The sequence below is a fragment of the Haematobia irritans genome, chromosome 2 (assembly GCF_050003625.1).
Source record: "Haematobia irritans isolate KBUSLIRL chromosome 2, ASM5000362v1, whole genome shotgun sequence".
Taxonomy (NCBI): domain Eukaryota; kingdom Metazoa; phylum Arthropoda; class Insecta; order Diptera; family Muscidae; genus Haematobia; species Haematobia irritans.
The window spans coordinates 226,738,359-226,757,453 of NC_134398.1; the positions used below are offsets into that span (position 1 = coordinate 226,738,359).

At 31.8% G+C, this 19,095-nt stretch overlaps 1 protein-coding gene across 1 annotated transcript in view; it reads left to right on the forward strand.

The window, feature by feature from the left end:
* LOC142225310 (uncharacterized) overlaps positions 1–19,095 on the forward strand; it is a 110,001-nt gene that overhangs the window by 20,117 nt on the left and 70,789 nt on the right. The gene's annotated exons all lie outside the window — the stretch shown is intronic.

Below are 19,095 nucleotides of genomic sequence, written 5' to 3' on the forward strand. Positions count from 1 at the left end.
GTAAAAATTGTGTGTTCTATAGAAAATTTTGTCAACATTTTATTTCCATAGAAAGTTGTGTCAAAATTTGATTTCTATAGCAAATTGTGTCAAAATTTTATTTTTATTGAACATTTTGTCAAAATTTTATTTCTTTAGAAAATTTTGTCAAAATTTTATTTCTACTGAACACTTTGTCAAAATTTTGTCTAAATTTTATTTCTATAGGAAATTTTGTCAAAATTTTAATTTCTATAGAAAATTTTGTCAAAATTCTATTTCTATAGAATATTTTGTCAAAATTTTATTTCTATAGAGGATTTTGTTAAGATTTTATATCTACAGAAAATTTTTATCAAAATTGTTTTCTATGGAAAATTATGTCAAAATTTTATTGCTACAGAAAATGTTGTCAAAATTTTATTTATATTTAATATTTTGTCAAAATTTTATTTCTATAGAGGATTTTGTTAAAATTTTATATCTACAGAAAATTTTATCAAAATTGTTTTCTATGGAAAATTTTGTCAAAATTTAATTTCTTTAGAAATTTTTTTCAAAATTTTATGTCAATAGAAAATTTTGTCAAAATTTTATTTCTATAGAAAATTTTGTCAAAATTTTATTTCTATTGAACATTTTGTCAAAATTTTATTTCTTTAGAAAATTGTTTCAAAATTTTATTTCTATTGAACATTTTGTCAAAATTTTATTTCTATAGAAAATTTTGTCAAAATTTTAATTTCTATAGAAAATTTTGTCAAAATTTTATTTCTATAGAATATTTTGTCAAAATTTTATTTCTATAGAAAATGTTGTCAATTTTATAGAAAATTTTATCAAAATTTTTTCTTTTTTTATTTCCAGTGAAAATTTTGTAAAAATTTTATTTCTATAGAAAATTTTACCAAAATTTTTAGGCTGTAGCCAACTATCAAACCTTTTTTCGGAAGGTTGAAGTGTAGTTCACTTTGGGTTGAGTGAATTACCCGAATTTATTCTGATAATTGGTTGATAGTTTTGCTGAAAATAGAGGATGCTGATGAGGAATGTGGTAATTCCGAAACAGCTGTACATCCAACCATCTTGCAGTCTATAGTCCTTTGCCCAAATAAATTTGACAAGTATACTTTTCCTCTGTTGGTTAAGATACACTTGTAGTTTAGTCAATGCATGGTTTGAAGCTGAGATCAAAAACAACAATAATGAAACCAACAATAACAAACAAATCGAAAAAATTTTTTTCTATAGAAAATATTGTCAAAATTTTATTTCTATAGAAAATTTTGTCAAAATTTTATTTCTATAGAAAATGCTGTCAAAATTTTATTTCTATAGAAAATGCTGTTAAAATGTTATTTCTATAGAAAATTTTGTCAAAAATTTATTTCCATTGAAAATTGTGTCAAAAATTTTTTTTATAGAAAATTTTAACAAAATTTTATTTCTATAGAAAATTTTGTCAAAATTTTATTTCCATAGAAAATTTTGTCAAAATTTTATTTCCATAGAAAATTGTGTCAAAATTTTATTTCTATGGAAAACTGTGTCAAAATTTTATTTCTATAGAAAACTGTGTCAAAATTTTATTTCCATAGAAAATTTTGTCAAAATTTTATTTCCATAGAAAATTGTGTCAAAATTTTATTTCTATGCAAAACTGTGTCAAAATTTTATTTCCATACAAAATTGTGTCAAAATTTTATTTCTTTAGAAAATTTTGTCAATATTTTATTTCTATAGAACATTTTTTCAAAATTTTATTTCTATAGAAAATTTTGTCAAAATGTTATTTCCATAGAAAATTTTGTCAAAATTTTATTTCTATAGAAAATTTTAACAAAATTTTATTTCTATAGAAAATTTTGTCAAAATTTTATTTCCATAGAAAATGTTGTCATAATTTTATTTCTATAGAAAGTTGTGTCAAAATTTTATTTCTATAGAAAATGTTGTAAAAATCGTATTTCTATAGAAAATTTTGTAAAAATTGTATTTCTATAGAAAATTTTGTCAAAATTTTAATTCCATAGAAAGTTGTGTCAAAATTTTATTTCTTTAAAAAATTTTATAAAATTTTATTTCTGTAGCAAAATAAAAATATAGAATAGTTGTTACTTATTAGTTGGGTAGGAATATTTAGCAAAATCTGCCAAATCATCAGGAATTTTACGAATCTTCCAAACAGCAAACAATCTGTAAATTTTGGTAGAACTCTATCAACTGTGGATACACTGGTGGTGATTCCTCAACCTCAAACTGATATTAAAATTGAATTCAGATATTTTATATTCACTTGAAATTTTGGTCCAATAAGTACGATCACAGGACTCTCATAGGACGAATTAGAACGCTTCGATGGTGAAATGAAGAAAAACTGGTTTGCATAGCAATAAAAGTGCAATGACTCGTACCACCCGATTCTTGTTTCGCAACCGCCAAATTGGGAGCCATCGTGTTGCAATGGTGAGCATACTCGCCTGGCTTTAATCCCAGTTTTAAACAAACATCAAACATTTTTAGCGATAAATTATCCGCTCTCAGTAGTGCTGGTGGCTTTTTCGAGTGTTTCAAAGCTTCCCAATTTTTGGGTATATGGATGAGAAGGAAGAAGTATTGCTTTATATTTTTTTTATTAATTATACCACGGTACATTCAGGATAAATTAACTTTCATTAACTTTCAACTTCAGTGTCTTTAGATAAAAAATAGCAATGAAAGATTCTGTTTTACCTTTGTGTGGTGTCAACCCAAAGTCTTAATGAGGAAGACCACAAATTACATTTACAAAAAATAGATTTACATCGGAATTTATTTATTTTATTCAAGGCATCGACTCACGCATATATAAATCAGGTATAAACATGAGAAACGCATATAGAACAACTCACCCAATAAGAAGGAAGGAAGCAGTTTTTTTTGTATGCATTTCCAACTAACACCATGACCAAAAATTCACACATACACACATACATGGAACGTTAAATATCAGATTGAATGAAAGATGTGAGAGAAGCACATATTTGAAAATAGGAAGACAGACACAGACGTACGCATACAAATAAAGCAAATGTCATTGCAAGGATATCACCGCTCTTCACTGTACGCACCCATTTCGACTTGTCTGTCATTTCCGTTCAAAGGCAATCAGTGCTTAAATGGTTCACCATAAAAACAAAATTCACTGTGGAATTGACTTTAAAAACACTCCGCAGTGCTTTTTGTGGCATTTATTCGTTTATTTGAGAAGTTAATAATGGGTTTTTATGTGCGTCTCTTCCTTTTGGGATTTTCCTCATGGGTGGATTTTCTTTTATGGCTAAGGCGTGTATTTGTTTAGCTGCGTTGGTTAAGGGGGGGTGGGAGGGGCGAAGAGAAGACAAATGAATGAATTGCCAGGGATGGGTTAAAATAATGTGCGATGAGAATGTGTGTGGTGATATTCTAGGAGCATATTCTAGGAAATCAATTCGGTGTTTATTTTATCGAAATTAAATTTTCATGAAATTTCCTATGCGAAATATTTCTTATGAATGTGATAATTAAATTTTAAAAAGGTTATTAAATCTCGAGTAAATCTTGACAATCGATTTGATTTGTGGAAAGAGAAAATGTTTCTACTGAATGACATGTTTTTTTAACGGTCGTTCTCAAGGAATAGAAGAAGGACTTTGTCAATATAGTATAATAATTGAAATGTGTGGAACATCTAGTCAAGGAAACCGATGTGGAAATCTGTAACAAGAATATTCCCCTTCGCATATAAAACAAGTAAGGAAAGTCTAAAGTCGGGCGGGGCCGACTATATTATACCCTGCACCACTTTGTAGATCTAAATTTTCGATACCATATCACATCCGTCAAATGTGTTGGGGGCTATATATAAAGGTTTGTCCCAAATACATACAATTAAATATCACTCGATCTGGACAGAGTTTGATAGACTTCTACAAAATCGGTAGACTCAAAATTTATGTCGGCTAATGCACTAGGGAGGAACACAATGTTAGTAAAAAGTATGGGAAACATTTAAATCTGAAGCAATTTTAAGGAAACTTCGCGAAACTTTATTTATGATTTATCGCTCGATATATATGTATTAGAAGTTTAGGAAAATTAGAGTCATTTTTACAACTTTTCGACTAAGCAGTGGCGATTTTACAAGGAAAATGTTGGTATTTTGACCATTTTTGTCGAAATCAGAGAAACATATATAAGGAAGCTATATCTAAATCTGAACCGATTTCAACCAAATTTGGATCGCATAGCAACAATGTTAATTCTACTCCATGTGCAAAATTTCAAGTACATCGGAGTTAAAAATTGGCATCTGTGGTCATATGAGTGTAAATCGGGCGAAAGCTATATATGGGAGATATATCTAAATCTGAACCGATTTCAACCAAATTTGGCACGCATAGCTAAAATGATAATTCTACTCCCTGTGCAAAATTTCAACTAAATCGGAGTTAAAAATTGGTCATATGAGTGTAAATCGGGCGAAAGCTATATATGGGAGCTATATCTAAATCTGAACCGATTTCAACCAAATTTGGCACGCATAGCTACAATGCTAATTCTACTCCCTGTGCAAAATTTCAACTAAATCGGAGTTAAAAGTTGGCCTCTGTGGTCATATGAGTGTAAATCGGGCGAAAGCTATATATGGGAGCTATATCTAAATCTGAACCGATTTCAATAAAATTTGGCACACTTGACTACGCTACTAATTGTACTCCTAGTGCAAAATTTCAACCAAATTGGGGTAAAACTCTGGCTTCTGGGACCATATTAGTCCATATCGGGCGAAAGATATATATGGGAGCTATATCTAAATCTGAAGCGATTTCTTCCAAAAGCAATAGGGTTCTATTCTGAGTCAAAACACATGCTTGTGCCAAATTTGTCGATTGGACTAAAACTGCGACCTAGACTTTGATTACAAAAATGTGTTCACGGACAGACAAACATGGCTATATCGACTCAGGAGCCCACCCTGAGCATTTTTGCCAAAGACACCATGTGTCTATCTCGTCTCCTTCTGGGTGTTGCAAACATATGCACTAACTTATAATACCCTGTTCCACAGTGTGGCACAGGGTATAAAAATTACAAATGAAATTACGATATTGGGAGTGAAATTTAAAAATGCACGATTTGAGAATTTATTCCGAAAATAATTATAACAAACAGTTGTCCATCAATAGCCATTACCTTTTCCCATTTTTCTTGGAACATACGAATATCGCGACGAAACCCCGACTTGTCTTTTGACTCTATAAATCGATCCAATGTTTGGCTTTCTCGTAAGAACGAAAATGCTGATCATCCAGGTCAGTGTGGCCAGTATTTTTCTGGATTTTTCACCAAATTTGAACGCTTTCGTCCCCAAAAATCATCAATTTAAATTAAAATTCCTCACAAAAATCCCCAATAAATATTTGACAAGCTTTTATACAATAAATAAAGAAATAGGTTCTGCTGTAGAAAATCAGTAAAATTGAAAAATATGCAAAAGTTTTGCCGTACTATATAGGGAACTGCAATAAGATCAAGATTTCAAAACACCAGGAGACGGTGAGAACACAAAAACAACAACAAGAGACGGCCGAGATATGAAAATGGGAATTTAGTAACCGTGTATTTATCATCGAAAATTTACTTCTAAATACTAAAGTTATAAAATGAGGTGGTAGATCAATATGAAGATGAATCATGATCATCATTTCTATATTTATAGGATATATTGTCCAAATCCGAGATGAATACTAATAAAGGGTAGTACTTAGACCTGAGTTCTCACGGAAAGATTTAAAAATTTAGAAAGATATTTTAGCTAAGCTGAGTAAAATTATAAATTCAAGTTTGAGCCCCCAAAACGAAATCGTGTATCCGTTTCTAAGCCAAAGGCTCCAATTGCACCCATTTTTATACCATCCACCCTAGGAGGGGGGGGGGTATATTAACTTTATCATTCCGTTTATAACACATCGAAACTTAGCATAAGTAGTTGTTATTGATGTAGGTCGGATGGTATTGTAAATGGGCCACATCGAACCACTTTTTCGTATAGCCCCCAGATAAACCAACCCCCAGATTTGGCTTGCGGAGCTTCTTAGAGAAGCTAATTTCATCCCATCCAGTTGAAATTTGGTACATAGTTTTAGTATGTGGATCCATAATTATATATAGCTCCCATATAAACCGATCCCAAGATTTTACCTCCGGAGCCCCGTGGAGGAGCAAAATTCAAACGATCCGATTGAAATTTGGTACGTGGTGTTGCTATATGGTCCTTTACAACCATGCAAAAATTGACCCATATCGGTCCATAAATATATATAGCCCCCATATACACGATCCCCAGATTCGACCTCCGGAGTAGAGGTGTGCACGTGACACGAAATTCTCGTGACACGCGTGATTCACGATAAGACAAGGACTCCAAATCGGGAGTTCGGTTTATATTGGGGACCATACCAAATCATGGACCGATGCTCACCATTTTTGGCACACCTCTTTATTGTTCTAAATAAAAGCTACGATTTCTATAAGCCCAAGACCCCAAATCGGGTGGTCGGTTTATATGGGGACTATATCAAAACCTAAACCGATATACCCCATCTTCGAACTTGACCTGCCTGCAGACAAAAGACGAGTTTGTGCAAAATTTCAGCACGATTGCTTCATTATTGACGACTGTAGCGTGATTACAACAGACGGACGGACGAACATGGTTATATCGTCTTAGAATTTCTCCCTGATCAAGAATATATAAACTTTATTTAGTCGCAAATCGATATTTCGATGTGTTACAAACGGAATGACAATCTTATTATACCGCCATTATCATTCTATGATTGTGGTGGGTATAAAAATATGAATAAAAATTTAATTAAAAGAATTTTCTGTGTACTTAAAAAAAAGAACATCTTTGGGAAAACATTTGAGTAAATGTCTTTAAAATTGTGCCTTTAGAACATCATACAAATGTTTTTGCTGGGTAGCTTAATGACTCGAATCTGGAATCTGAAGCTTTGTATATTTGTATATATTATATAGGCTCACTATTGTCTATAACCAATATAGACGACGATTCTCCGAATTTTAATTTTTCTATAATTTCAAAATTTTCATACAAATTTTCGGAAATTTTGAATAGGATATATTTTTAGGCCCATAAAAATATGTCCTAAAACGATTCAATTTTTTATTAGAAAATAGGAAAATATAATCAAATGCGGTTTATATTTAAGCAACTTAGGTCAGATAGTTTCTAAATAAAATCTTGACACAGTATTAATTTTTTTATACCCTCCACCATAGGATGGGGGGTATATTAACTATGTCATTCCATTTGTAACACATCGAAATATTGCTCTAAGACCCCATAAAGTATATATATTCTGGGTCGTGGTGAAATTCTGAGTCGATCTGAGCATGTCCGTCCGGACGTCTGTTGAAATAACGCTAACTTCCGAACGAAACAAGCTATCGACTTGAAACTTGGCACAAGTAGTTGTTGTTGATGTAGGTCGGATGGTATTGCAAATGGGCCATATCGGTCCACTTTTACGTATAGCCCCCATATAAGCGGACCCCCAAATTTGGTTTGCGGATCCTCTAAGAGAAGAAAATTTCATCTGGTACATGGTGTTAGTATATCGTATCTAACACCCATGCAAAAATTGGTCCAAATCGGTCCATAATTATATATAGCCCCCGTAGAAATCGATCCCCCGATTTGGCTTCTGGAGCCTCTAAGAGAAGCAAATTTCATCCGATACGGCTGAAATTTCGTACATGGTGTTAGTATATGGCCATGGTCATTAGAGACAATGCAAAAATTGGTCCACATCGGTCCATAATTATATAAGGCCCCATATAAACCGATCACCAGATTTGACCTCCGGAGCCTCTTGGAAGACTAAAATTCATCTGATTCAGTTGAAATTTGGTACGTGGTGTTACTATATGGCCTCAAACACCCATGCAAAAATTGGTCGAAATCGATCCATAATTATATATAGCCCCCATATAAACCGATCCCGAGATTTGGTTTTGGAGCCTCTTGGAGGAGCAAATTTCATCCGAGTCAGTTGAAATTTGGTACATTGTGCTAGTATATGGCCGTTAACAACCATGCCTAACTAGGTCCATATCGGTGTATAGTTATATCCCAGCAAACAATGGTGCACTATTTCAGCAGGATTGTAAGGGAGAGAGGCAGTACCAACTGCTTACAAAACAACCGAATCAGCGCTGATTTTTGTGGGCGATGTCCCGATTAAGAGCAACTTCCACATAGCGCTGATATAATTGCTCATTTTAATAGAAATATTGCTTAGAAGTGATATATAATCTTGAGTATAGCATTGTTGGCGTGAAGGAAAAAATCACTACTTTTCATGCATCTATACTGCATGAATTGGTTGCAATAACGTAAACGAATGATCATAAACTAGTTTGATTACTCGTTTACGTTATTGCCACCGATTCATGCAGTTGCTGGGTTATAGCTCTCAGATAAATCGATCCCCAATCACACAAAAATTGGTCCATATCAAGTTCATAATTGTATATAGCCCCCATATAAGCGACCCCCATATTTCAAGTCCATGTCGGTTAGTAATTATTTGTAGACTTACCTTTATACACCTTTTTTGTCTAATATATACCACGTATGGACTAACTCACAATTTAGAAAACGATGATAAGAAGTTTTAAGATACCACAACCCAAGTAACTCGATTGTGGATGACAGTCTTTCATAGAAGTTTCTACGCAATCCATGGTGGAGGGTACATAAGATTCGGCCTGGCCGAATTTACGGCCGTATATACTTGTTTTTATTTAAAACAGACCGCTTATGTAGATGCTTTCAATTTCTTTTGTTTTGTTAAAAATGTAAATGAACATTTTAACACTTGTACATACTCACACGCACACATGAACACACATAAAATTGTGTTGTAATGACATATTGGACTATGTTGCATTTGATGTAAATTTAGAACACACACACATACTTTAAAAAAAGAACAAAAACAACTTACCGGAAAGTGTTAAGGATTGTATTGAGGATATTGTGTAGTTAACATATAAACATACATAAATCAATATGTGTTAGAATATGCATGGGTGTGTGCGAGTGTGTGTGTGCGTATGTCTGCAAAACAGGATATTCATACTTTTTCCTACCAAAGAGTGTGAATACATGCAATACATTCACACTCTCCGTTTTAACATCTCATGTAGCTGATGTTTCTCACTTTGATGACTGTCGTAACTGTTGTTTGGCTGCTACCATTTTTCTTAAAATCCGATTTGCTTCTAATGGAACCCCTTTGCAATGGCCAAGTGTTGTCAATGATGGTTGATAGAGAGTATGAGAGTATGAGGTTCTCCTTGAAATATCCTTTACTTCTTGCCTTCCTTGTGTATTTTCTGTTGTTGTGTTGGTGTATTTTATTGTTGCTACGTGAGAATTGTATTTGAAGGAGTTTTTTTTTTTTCTGTTTGTTAGTTCGTTTTCTTTCAGACAAATTGAACGAGATTTATTGGAGTTGTTAAGTTAAGTATTTCTGTTATGGCTGGGACCTGCTAACACAATTTATTGTGATTTCTTTATACCCTGCACCATGGCATGTGAGTGTAATCGGATAGTTATTTGGTTTGTAACCAAATAAAATATTGGTTTTTGGGCTACACAAAGTAAGGTTTTCTTTATTAGTATGTAATTCTTAGCCATGTCTGCTGGACGATCTTTTGTATGAAATCATTTTGGAATATCAGAGTTGTTTATAAATCCAATAACAATAGATGAGTAACGGTATGTTTTTATTTATTTTAAGGAACATTTGCCTTACTTCAAAGATCTACAACTTCAACAGAGGGACGCAAAATTTCAAGATTTGTGTCCTAAATTTAATAAAAAAAAATTTTTTTGAAGCAAGGATTATAAATTTTCTTTTAATTAAAATGTCATTATTTTAAAGAATTTTGTCCTTAGCAATGTGTAAATTTCGAGTACTAAAATTTAAGTTGCACACTCTTCCATATTAGGTCAATACTTTTTTCAGTGCAGAGGAGTATTTTTCAAATATTTCGTAAATGGTCCAAAAAAAGTTTGACATTCATTATGGTCAAAAATTTGCCTAATGTGAGCACAGCCTAAGATAGGAAAACAAAGTGTATGAAACTATCGAAGGCGTTCGATATATACTACAATTTTTTATTCCATAAAAATAAGAAGCCAGAAAATGTCAAAGAAAAATTGGACAAAAATTTCTCGTTCCTAATTAGACAGGGTGGCTGATATGTAATGCAACAAAATTAAGCTATTTTTTTTAATTTTATTGTTTGAAGCAAAAAATATCAAAAATACCATCAAATTTTTAAATAAGTTTACATTTGTTCGAAATGGCGATATTTGGTCCCATTTCCGTCGGAGAGCCATCATGAGAAAATCGACACTTTGGTATTTTGTAGTGCCAGCCTTACTTTTCAAACTCTCTCATTCAAAAATTCCAATAGATTGAAATCCAGAGATTTTGGTGGCCATTGTGCGGTAGAAGTCAAGCGAGGAACCGACTTTTTAAGCCATTTTTGGTTGACACTTGCTGAGTTCGATGGTGCTCTTGGAATGTTCAGGGTCTGTGACCTAATTATTTTTCTGCCTAAGGCTTCAATACTGCCTTTAGGACATTTTCCCGATAAGATTCGGCATTTATTTTAACTCCAGGGTCAGTGAGTAAGAGCGGACGCTGTATTTGGTAAAACTTACATATCGACATACCCGCGACACCTTACACGAAAATTGCTCTGCGGTATTTTGGCCCATTCCCGGCAAAGCGACGTCTTGAGACGATCAGCACTTTGGTATTTTGTAGTGCCAACCTTACTGCCTAAAAAGCACCAAGTACACAAGTCCAAAGGAATGAGATCCGGAGATTTTGGGGTCCATTGAGCAGTAGAAATAACAAGTATATACGGCCGTAAGTTCGGCCAGGCCGAATCTTATGTACCCTCCCCCATGGATTGCGTAGAAACTTCTACGAAGGACTGTCATCCACAATCGAATTATTTAATTGGGTTGTGGTATCTTAAAACTTCTTACCGTCGTTTTCTAAATTGTGAGTTAGTCCATACGTGGTATATATTAGACAAAAAAGTTATGTATAGGTAAGTCTACAAATAATTACGAATTGATATGGACTTTTGCACGGTACCTAGAGAGCGAGAATTGAAATATGGGGGTCGCTTATATGTGGAATATATACAATTATGAACTTGATATAGACCAATTTTTGTGTGATTGGGGATCTATTTATCTCAGGTCTATATATAACTATAGACCGATATGGACCTAGTTAGGCATGGTTGTTAACGGCCATATGCCAGCACAATATACCAAATTTCAACTGACTCGGACGAAATTTGCTCCTCCATGTGGCTCCAAAACCAAATCTCCGGATCGGTTTATATGGGGCTATATATGATTATGGACTAATATGGACCACTTTTGCATGGTTGTTAAATATCATGTACTAACATCACGTACCAAATTTCAACCGAATCGGATGAATTTTGCTCTTCCAAGGGGCTCCGGAGGTCAAATCTGTGGATCGGTTGATATGGATGCTATATATAATTATGGACCGATTTCGACCAATTTTTGCATGGTTGTTTGAGGCCATATATTAACACCACATACCAAATTACAACCGAATCGGTTGAATTTTGCTCTCCCACGAGGCTCCGGAGGTCAAATCTAGTGATCGATATATGGGGGCTATATATAATTATGGACCGATGTGGATCAATTTTTGCATTGTTGTTGGAGGCCATATACTAACACCATGTCCAAATTTCAGCCGGATCGGATGCAATTTGCTTCTCTTAGAGGCTCCGCAAGCCAAATCTGGGGATCGGCTTATATGGGGGCTATATATAATTATGGACCGATGTGGACCAATTTTTGCATGGTTGTTAGAGACCATATACTAACACCATGTCCAAATTTCAGCCGAATCGGATGCAATTTGCTTCTCTTAGAAGCTCGGCAAGCCAAATCGGGGGATCGGCTTATATTGGAGCTATATATAATTATGGACCGATGTGGACCAATTTTTGCCTGCCCAGAGCTTCAATATTGAACTTAGAATATTTTATCGATAATACTCGGAATTTATTTTGATCCCATGGTCGATAAATACAAATGGGTAGCGACCATCGGCCGCTACAGAGGCCCACATCATTACCAGTGGCGGAGATAGAGTTCTGTTGGCCAATAGATGTAAATTTTCAATTGAGCTCTTTGGTCAGCAAACCCGATCGTTTTGTTTATTCACAAACTGTTCAATTTGCAAGAGCTTCTCATCGGAGAAAGCTCATTTCGGTAACTTGCAACTCCTTTGCTCTTTCCAGTCTTACTTTTTTTGTGCATCGAGGCGCAAAAAAAGTAAGAGCACATTTGGGAACTGCAATTGCTTCAGTCCAAGTTCATTTTTCAATATGTGTAGCATTCTTTCTGACGATATGTTCAACTCACGGACAAGTTTTCTACCACTCGGTAACATATTTCGATCAAATCGGGCTTTCTCTTTTCAGATCATTTCTGGTGCTGTTACCATTTTGTCGTCCACTTTTTGGAGTCAATGTAAAACTACCAGTATCACGGTAACGATTTATTCGCATATAAAGTCTGATGACCTTTAACGAAAGTCATTTGTGGTTTTCCAGCCTAACATAAAATAATCGCACTATCACGCCAGAATTCCATATTGAAACTCTTTTCAAATGTATGCGATTAAAATGATTTTCGTAAAAAATAAAATTAATTGTCACTGAAATAAATCTGTCAGCTGTCAATCGAGCGGCTTAAAATGTTAGCAACCTGAATTTGGTTGAAACACATATCAGCCACCCTTTATGTATCGAACGAACATCGTGTATGTATCAAATTCTTTTTCTTTTTCTAGCATTTTTTAATATGTCTTCCATAAAAACCAATTCCAAATTTTGGGAGGGTGTATGATATTCGACCTGGCTGAATTTTCTTGTTTTTTAATCTCGTTTCCCTCTCATTGGTTTTGCCATCACATATTGAAAGTTTTACCTTTTCTGGGTGAAAAATTTCCCCAAAGTCGTATATTGATATAGAAAAAGCAAAACACATATATTTGTTTTTGGTGGAAACGTATGTAGATTTTCCTAAATAGACATATTCTACGTGAGTGTTTTGATGCGAACGGAGATGATTTAAAGGGGGAAAAATCACTTACACGTAATGATTCTTGTTATTTTTATGTTCTCATAAGGGGGAGACGACCCTTCGCCATTAAAAAATGCCTTTTATTTATATTTGCTACCCATGAAGCCATGGGATGCTATTTTAAAAGCAATTGCAAAAGTATTGGCATATTTTAATTAATCGATTAAATGAATTGACTGAAATTTAGATTAAAATGAAAGAGTCATTTTTTTTTGATTTATTTTGGATAGGGAGACAAATCGTGACATTTTGAACATTTAACTTAAATTCTCGAATTTAGTAGAAATTTGTTTTTTTTTATACATATTTGGATTATGAGGAAAACATCAATGCACTTCGCTATTTTTAACGTTATTTATTAAAGGTAAATTTTTACTGTTTCTACCAAACAGTAGAATTGTTTTGTTTTGGTAGATTTTACAAAATGTTCCTCTCCAACAAACAGTAGTACCTCACAAATTTTCTATGAAAATAATATTTTGACAAAATTTTCTTAGAAATAATATTTTGACAAAATTTTGTATAGAAATAAAATTTTGACAAAAATTTCTGTGAAAATAAAATTTTGAGCAAATATTCTATAGAAATAAAATTTTGACAAAATTTTCTTAGAAATAATATTTTGACAAAATTGTGTATAGAAATAAAATTTTGACAAAATTTTCTATAGAAATAAACTTTTGACAAAATTTTCTATAGAAATAAAAGTTTTACAAAATCTTCTATAGAACTAAAATTTTAACAAAATTTTCTATAGGAATAAAATTCTATCTGTTGTTCTGATCCCAGCTTAAAAACAATTGCGTTGACTAAACTACAAGTGTACCTTAAACAACAGAGGAAAATAATGTTTGTCAAATTTACTTAGGCAAAGCCCTATAGACTGCAAGATGGTTGGATGGACGCACGTTTCGGAATTACCACATTCCTCATCAGCATCCTCTACTTGCTGCAAAACTATCAACCAATTATCAGAACAAATTCTGGTTGTTCACCAAACCCAAAGTGAACCACACTTGAACTTTCCGAAAGAAGGTTTATGATAGTGACAACATTTTCTGTAGAAATAAAATTTTGAAAAAATTTTCTATGGAAATAAAATTTTGACAAAATCTTCTAAAGAAATAAACTTTTGACAAAATCTTCTATAGAAATAAAATTTTGAAAAAATTTTCTATAGGAATAAAATTTTTTTCATTCGTTTTGTTTTGTTATTGTTGGTTTTTATTCTTTAATCATTGTTGTTGTTTTTTTTTTATTTCAGCTTAAAACCATACATTGACTAAACTACAAGTGTAGCTTCACCAACAGAGGAAAATAATGTTTGTCAAATTTATTTGGGCAAAGCCCTATAGGCTGCAAGATGGTTGATGGTGGCAAAGGAAAAGAGAGATGGTAGTACGAATTTATTTCGGCATAAGCCGGCTATCAATGTAAAGCCATTTTTCGGAAGGTTCAAGTGTGGTTTATTGTTGGGTTTAATGAACTGCCTGAATTTTTTCTGATAATTGGTTGATAGTTTTGCTGCAAGTAGAGGATGCTGACGAGGAATGTGGTAATTCCGAAACGTGCGTCCATCCAACCATCTTGCAGTCTACAGGGCTTTGCCCAAATAAATTTGACAAACAGTCTTTTCCTCTGTTGGTTAAGCTACACTTGTAGTTTAGTCAATGTATGGTTTTAAGCTGAAATCAAAAAAAAAAAAAAAAAACAACAACAAGGAATAAAATTTTGACAAAATTTGCTATAGAAATAAAATTTTAAGAAAATTTTCTATAGAAATAAAATTTTGATAAAATTTTCTATAGAGATAAAATTTTGACAAAATTTGCTATAGAAATAAAATTTTAAGAAAATTTTCTGTAGGAATAAAATTCACTATAAGAATAAAATTTTAACAAAATTTTCTATAGAAATAAAATTTTAAGAAAATTTTCTGTAGGAACAAAATTTGACAAAATTTCCTTAGAAATAAAATTTTGACAAAATTTTCTATAGGATTAAAATTTTGATAAAATTTTCTGTAGAACTAAAAATTTAACAAAGTTTTATATAAGAATAAAGTTTTGACAAAGTTTCCTTAGAAATAAAATTTTGACAAAATTTTCTAGAGAAATAAAATTTTTACAAAATTTTCTATAGAAATAAAATTTTGACAAAATTTTCTATAGGAATGAAATTTTGAAAAAATTTTCTGTAGAACTAAAAATTTGAAAAAATTTTCTATAGGAATAAAATTTTCACAAAATCTTCTTACAAATAATTTTGACAAAATTTCCTTAGAAATAAAATTTTGACAAAATTTTCTACAGAAATAAAATCTTCTATAGAAATAAAATTTTGACAAAATTTTCTATAGAAATAAAATTTTAAAAAAAATTTCTGTAGAACTAAAAATTTGACAAAATATTCTATAGGAATACAATTTTGACACAATTTTCTTAGAAATAAAATTTTGACAAAATCTTCTATACAAATAAAATTTTGAGAAAATTTTCTAAAAAAAAAGTAAAATTTTGAGAAAATCTTCTATAGGAATAAAATATTGACAAAATTGTCTATAGAAATAAAATTTTTATAAAATTTTGTATAGAAATAAAATTTTGACAAAATTTTTTATATAAATAAATTTTTGACAAAATTGTTGATCTTGACAAAATTTTGTATAGAAATAAAATGTTGACAAATTTTTGTATAGAAATAAAATTTTTATAAAATTTTTTATAGAAATAAAATTTTGACAAAACTTTCTATAGAAATAAAATTTAGACATAATTTTCTTATAAATAAAAATTTGACAAAATCTTCTATAGGAATAAAATGTTGACAAAATTTTCTATAGGAATAAAATTTTGATAAAATTTTCTATAGGAATAAAAAATTTACAAAATTTTCTATAGAAATAAAATTTGTATACAATTTTTTATAGAAATAAAATTTTGATAAAATTTTCTATAGAAATAACATTTTGACAACATTTTTGATCTTGACAAAATTTTGTATAGAAATAAAATGTTGACAAATTTTTCTATAGAAATAAAAATTTTAAAAATAAAATTTGGGTTTGGTAAAATTCAAGTTTTAGTAGATTATTTTTGGCTCGAGTGGCAACAATGATCCCGACCCTACCAATGCCAAAAAACGACATATCCCTAAAGTTCATTTGTAAAGACCATCTAAGTCTCTGATATCTAAAAAAATACTTATATTTTCACAAAAACATCAATATTACCATCAAATATAATTAAATCCAATTGAACTTTGCATGATTATAATCATGATTAGCATGTCAGTCAACGTTTACTTTAGTTGGGTTTATGCTCCTTAGTTTGCCTTTTAAGTTTAATTATTTCTTCTATACTATAATCCCAATTTAGTATTCTAAGAAATGGAATTTATGTACACCTGTGATTCTTGAGCAAATACCACAAAACTCTTTTATACCACAAAAAATCTTTATCCTTTCATCATATCGTTAACCAAAGAAATAAATAAAACAAATATTCTAACGTTGCTTGAATTTCTATCAAAATTTTATTTCAATATTTATTTGACTAACTTGTATCATCTCAGAATGAAAAATGATTTTGCCACAAAATCGTTAAATGATTTACCAATGTCAAGGAAGATAAGGGAGAAACGTAATCTTAAAATCAATAAATAGAAAGCAAAGGATCAAGGGACCAAGTTTGGCGTAAGCGATACAGGGTGACTGATGTGTATTGCAATCAACTTTAAAACTGCTCGTCTGACAGCTCACAATTAAGTTAGTTTTTTTTTAAGTGTAGCATTAAAACAAGCTGACAATATTTTCCCACCAATTATTTCCCCTTCATATATTTGTATATAGATGTAACATTTAAGTTTGTTTACTTTTGCAATCGAAAGGATTTATGCTGACACAAGTTAAATTCCCAATGAATTTCTTCACCACTGCGATGGGGGAAACTACAACGATTTTCCACTCCAATTCAAATATCACCTTGTTGCAATGTGAGTCTAAGTATTGGCAAAGCAATACAAACTGTAATGCCAATGCCATGGTTTCATTCATATACACCAGCAATTGGATAGGATGGAGCAACCTTGGGATGCATTCCAATGCATATCACTTGAGCATCTGAACGATTTCTATGAAAATGTCAATCATGTGAATGGAATATGCAAATTGTGACATAAATGACATTTTAGATATCATAACATACAAATTTCACAACAAACACACACACACAGCCTTGCAATAATAAGTGTGTGGGAGAGATTTGATATCTTTCTCTACCATTGCTTATGCTAAGAGTTAAGTGAAGATGCATAATAGTAAGACTAACATGCATACAAATGTCAGTGTTTCGTTATCTGGCATAGTGAGTTGTGAGATCTTTGTATACAAATACAGAACCACCCATACACTTAGGCAAACTCGAACGCATTTCCCATTGTTCGATTCAATGACAGAGAAAGTGAAGAGAGAGAGAGAGCGAGTGAGGAAGAGACACGACATCAATGTACAAATATTTACTAAGATTTGTTGCCTTCATACACTCATTTATGTATGTGTAAGGTGGCTATACCATAATGGAAATGCATGCTGTGTGGGTGTGTATATGGGCTAGGGATTTGAGAGATCTGTGAAACAATCATCATAACAGAATTTGAAAATTATTCAATATTAGATTTGAAGATTTCTATTATCTCCGTCTTGGGTGTTTACATCCAATGCAATCTTAAAATTCTTGATAAGGATTTTCATGAAAGGTAAGTACAAGAAATTGTGTGCTTAAGGAAATGCATCATTAAAGATGGAAGAAAATGTCAATTAGGCTGATAAACAATTGACATAGAAGATTAGGGAAATCTTAAAAGGGAATGATTTCTTGTTCACAGGCCTAGAAAGCAACAGAACGTGATTACAGTCGATAGATAGGCAGATAACTGCCGATGGGTTTAGCATTTTACTCTGATCAGGATTACATATACTTCATATAGCAAAGAATCTATATTTGGATATTGCCAATCGAGTATTTAATTTACCCCATCTTATTTTATTTTTTTAATTTATAATTAATTTTATTTCAAAATAAAAATGTATTTACAATTCATATAATTGCCCCAGTTCAATTCATAATTGCCCCATTTTTGAGGCTATTGCAAGAAAAACATAAATCTGACAGACAGTTTACGATATTATTTTATTTTTTTAGGCTCTTTGGAAAATAAAACATTATTTTAATTAATTTTTAGTAAATAAAACAATTTGTTTCATTTTATTTTTTTTCGAGTTTTCTTTATTTACTTTATATCCAAAACTTCATTTATTTATTCATAAAATCTTTTTATTTTTATACCCTGTGCCACACTGTGGAACAGGGTATTATAATTTAGTGCATATGTTTGCAACACAAAGAAGGAGACGAGATAGACAGATAGTATCTTTGGCAAAACTGCTCAGGGTGGACTCCTGAGTCGTTATAGCCATGTCCGTGAACACATTTTTGTAATCAAAGTCTAGGTCGCAGTTTTAGTCCAATGGACTTCAAATTTGGCACAAGTTCTTGTTATGGGTCAGAATAGAACCCTATTGATTTTGGAAGAAATCGCTTCAGATTTAGATATAGCTCCCATATTTCGACGAAAAATACCAACATTTTCCTTGTAAAATCGCCACTGCTTAGTCGAAAAGTTGTAAAAATTACTCTAATTTTCCTAAACTTCTAATACAAATATATCGAGCGATAAATCATAAGTAAACTTTTGCGAAGTTTCCTTAAAATTGCTTCAGATTTAAATGTTTCCCATATTTTTATACCCTCCACCATAGGATGGGGGTATATTAACTTTGT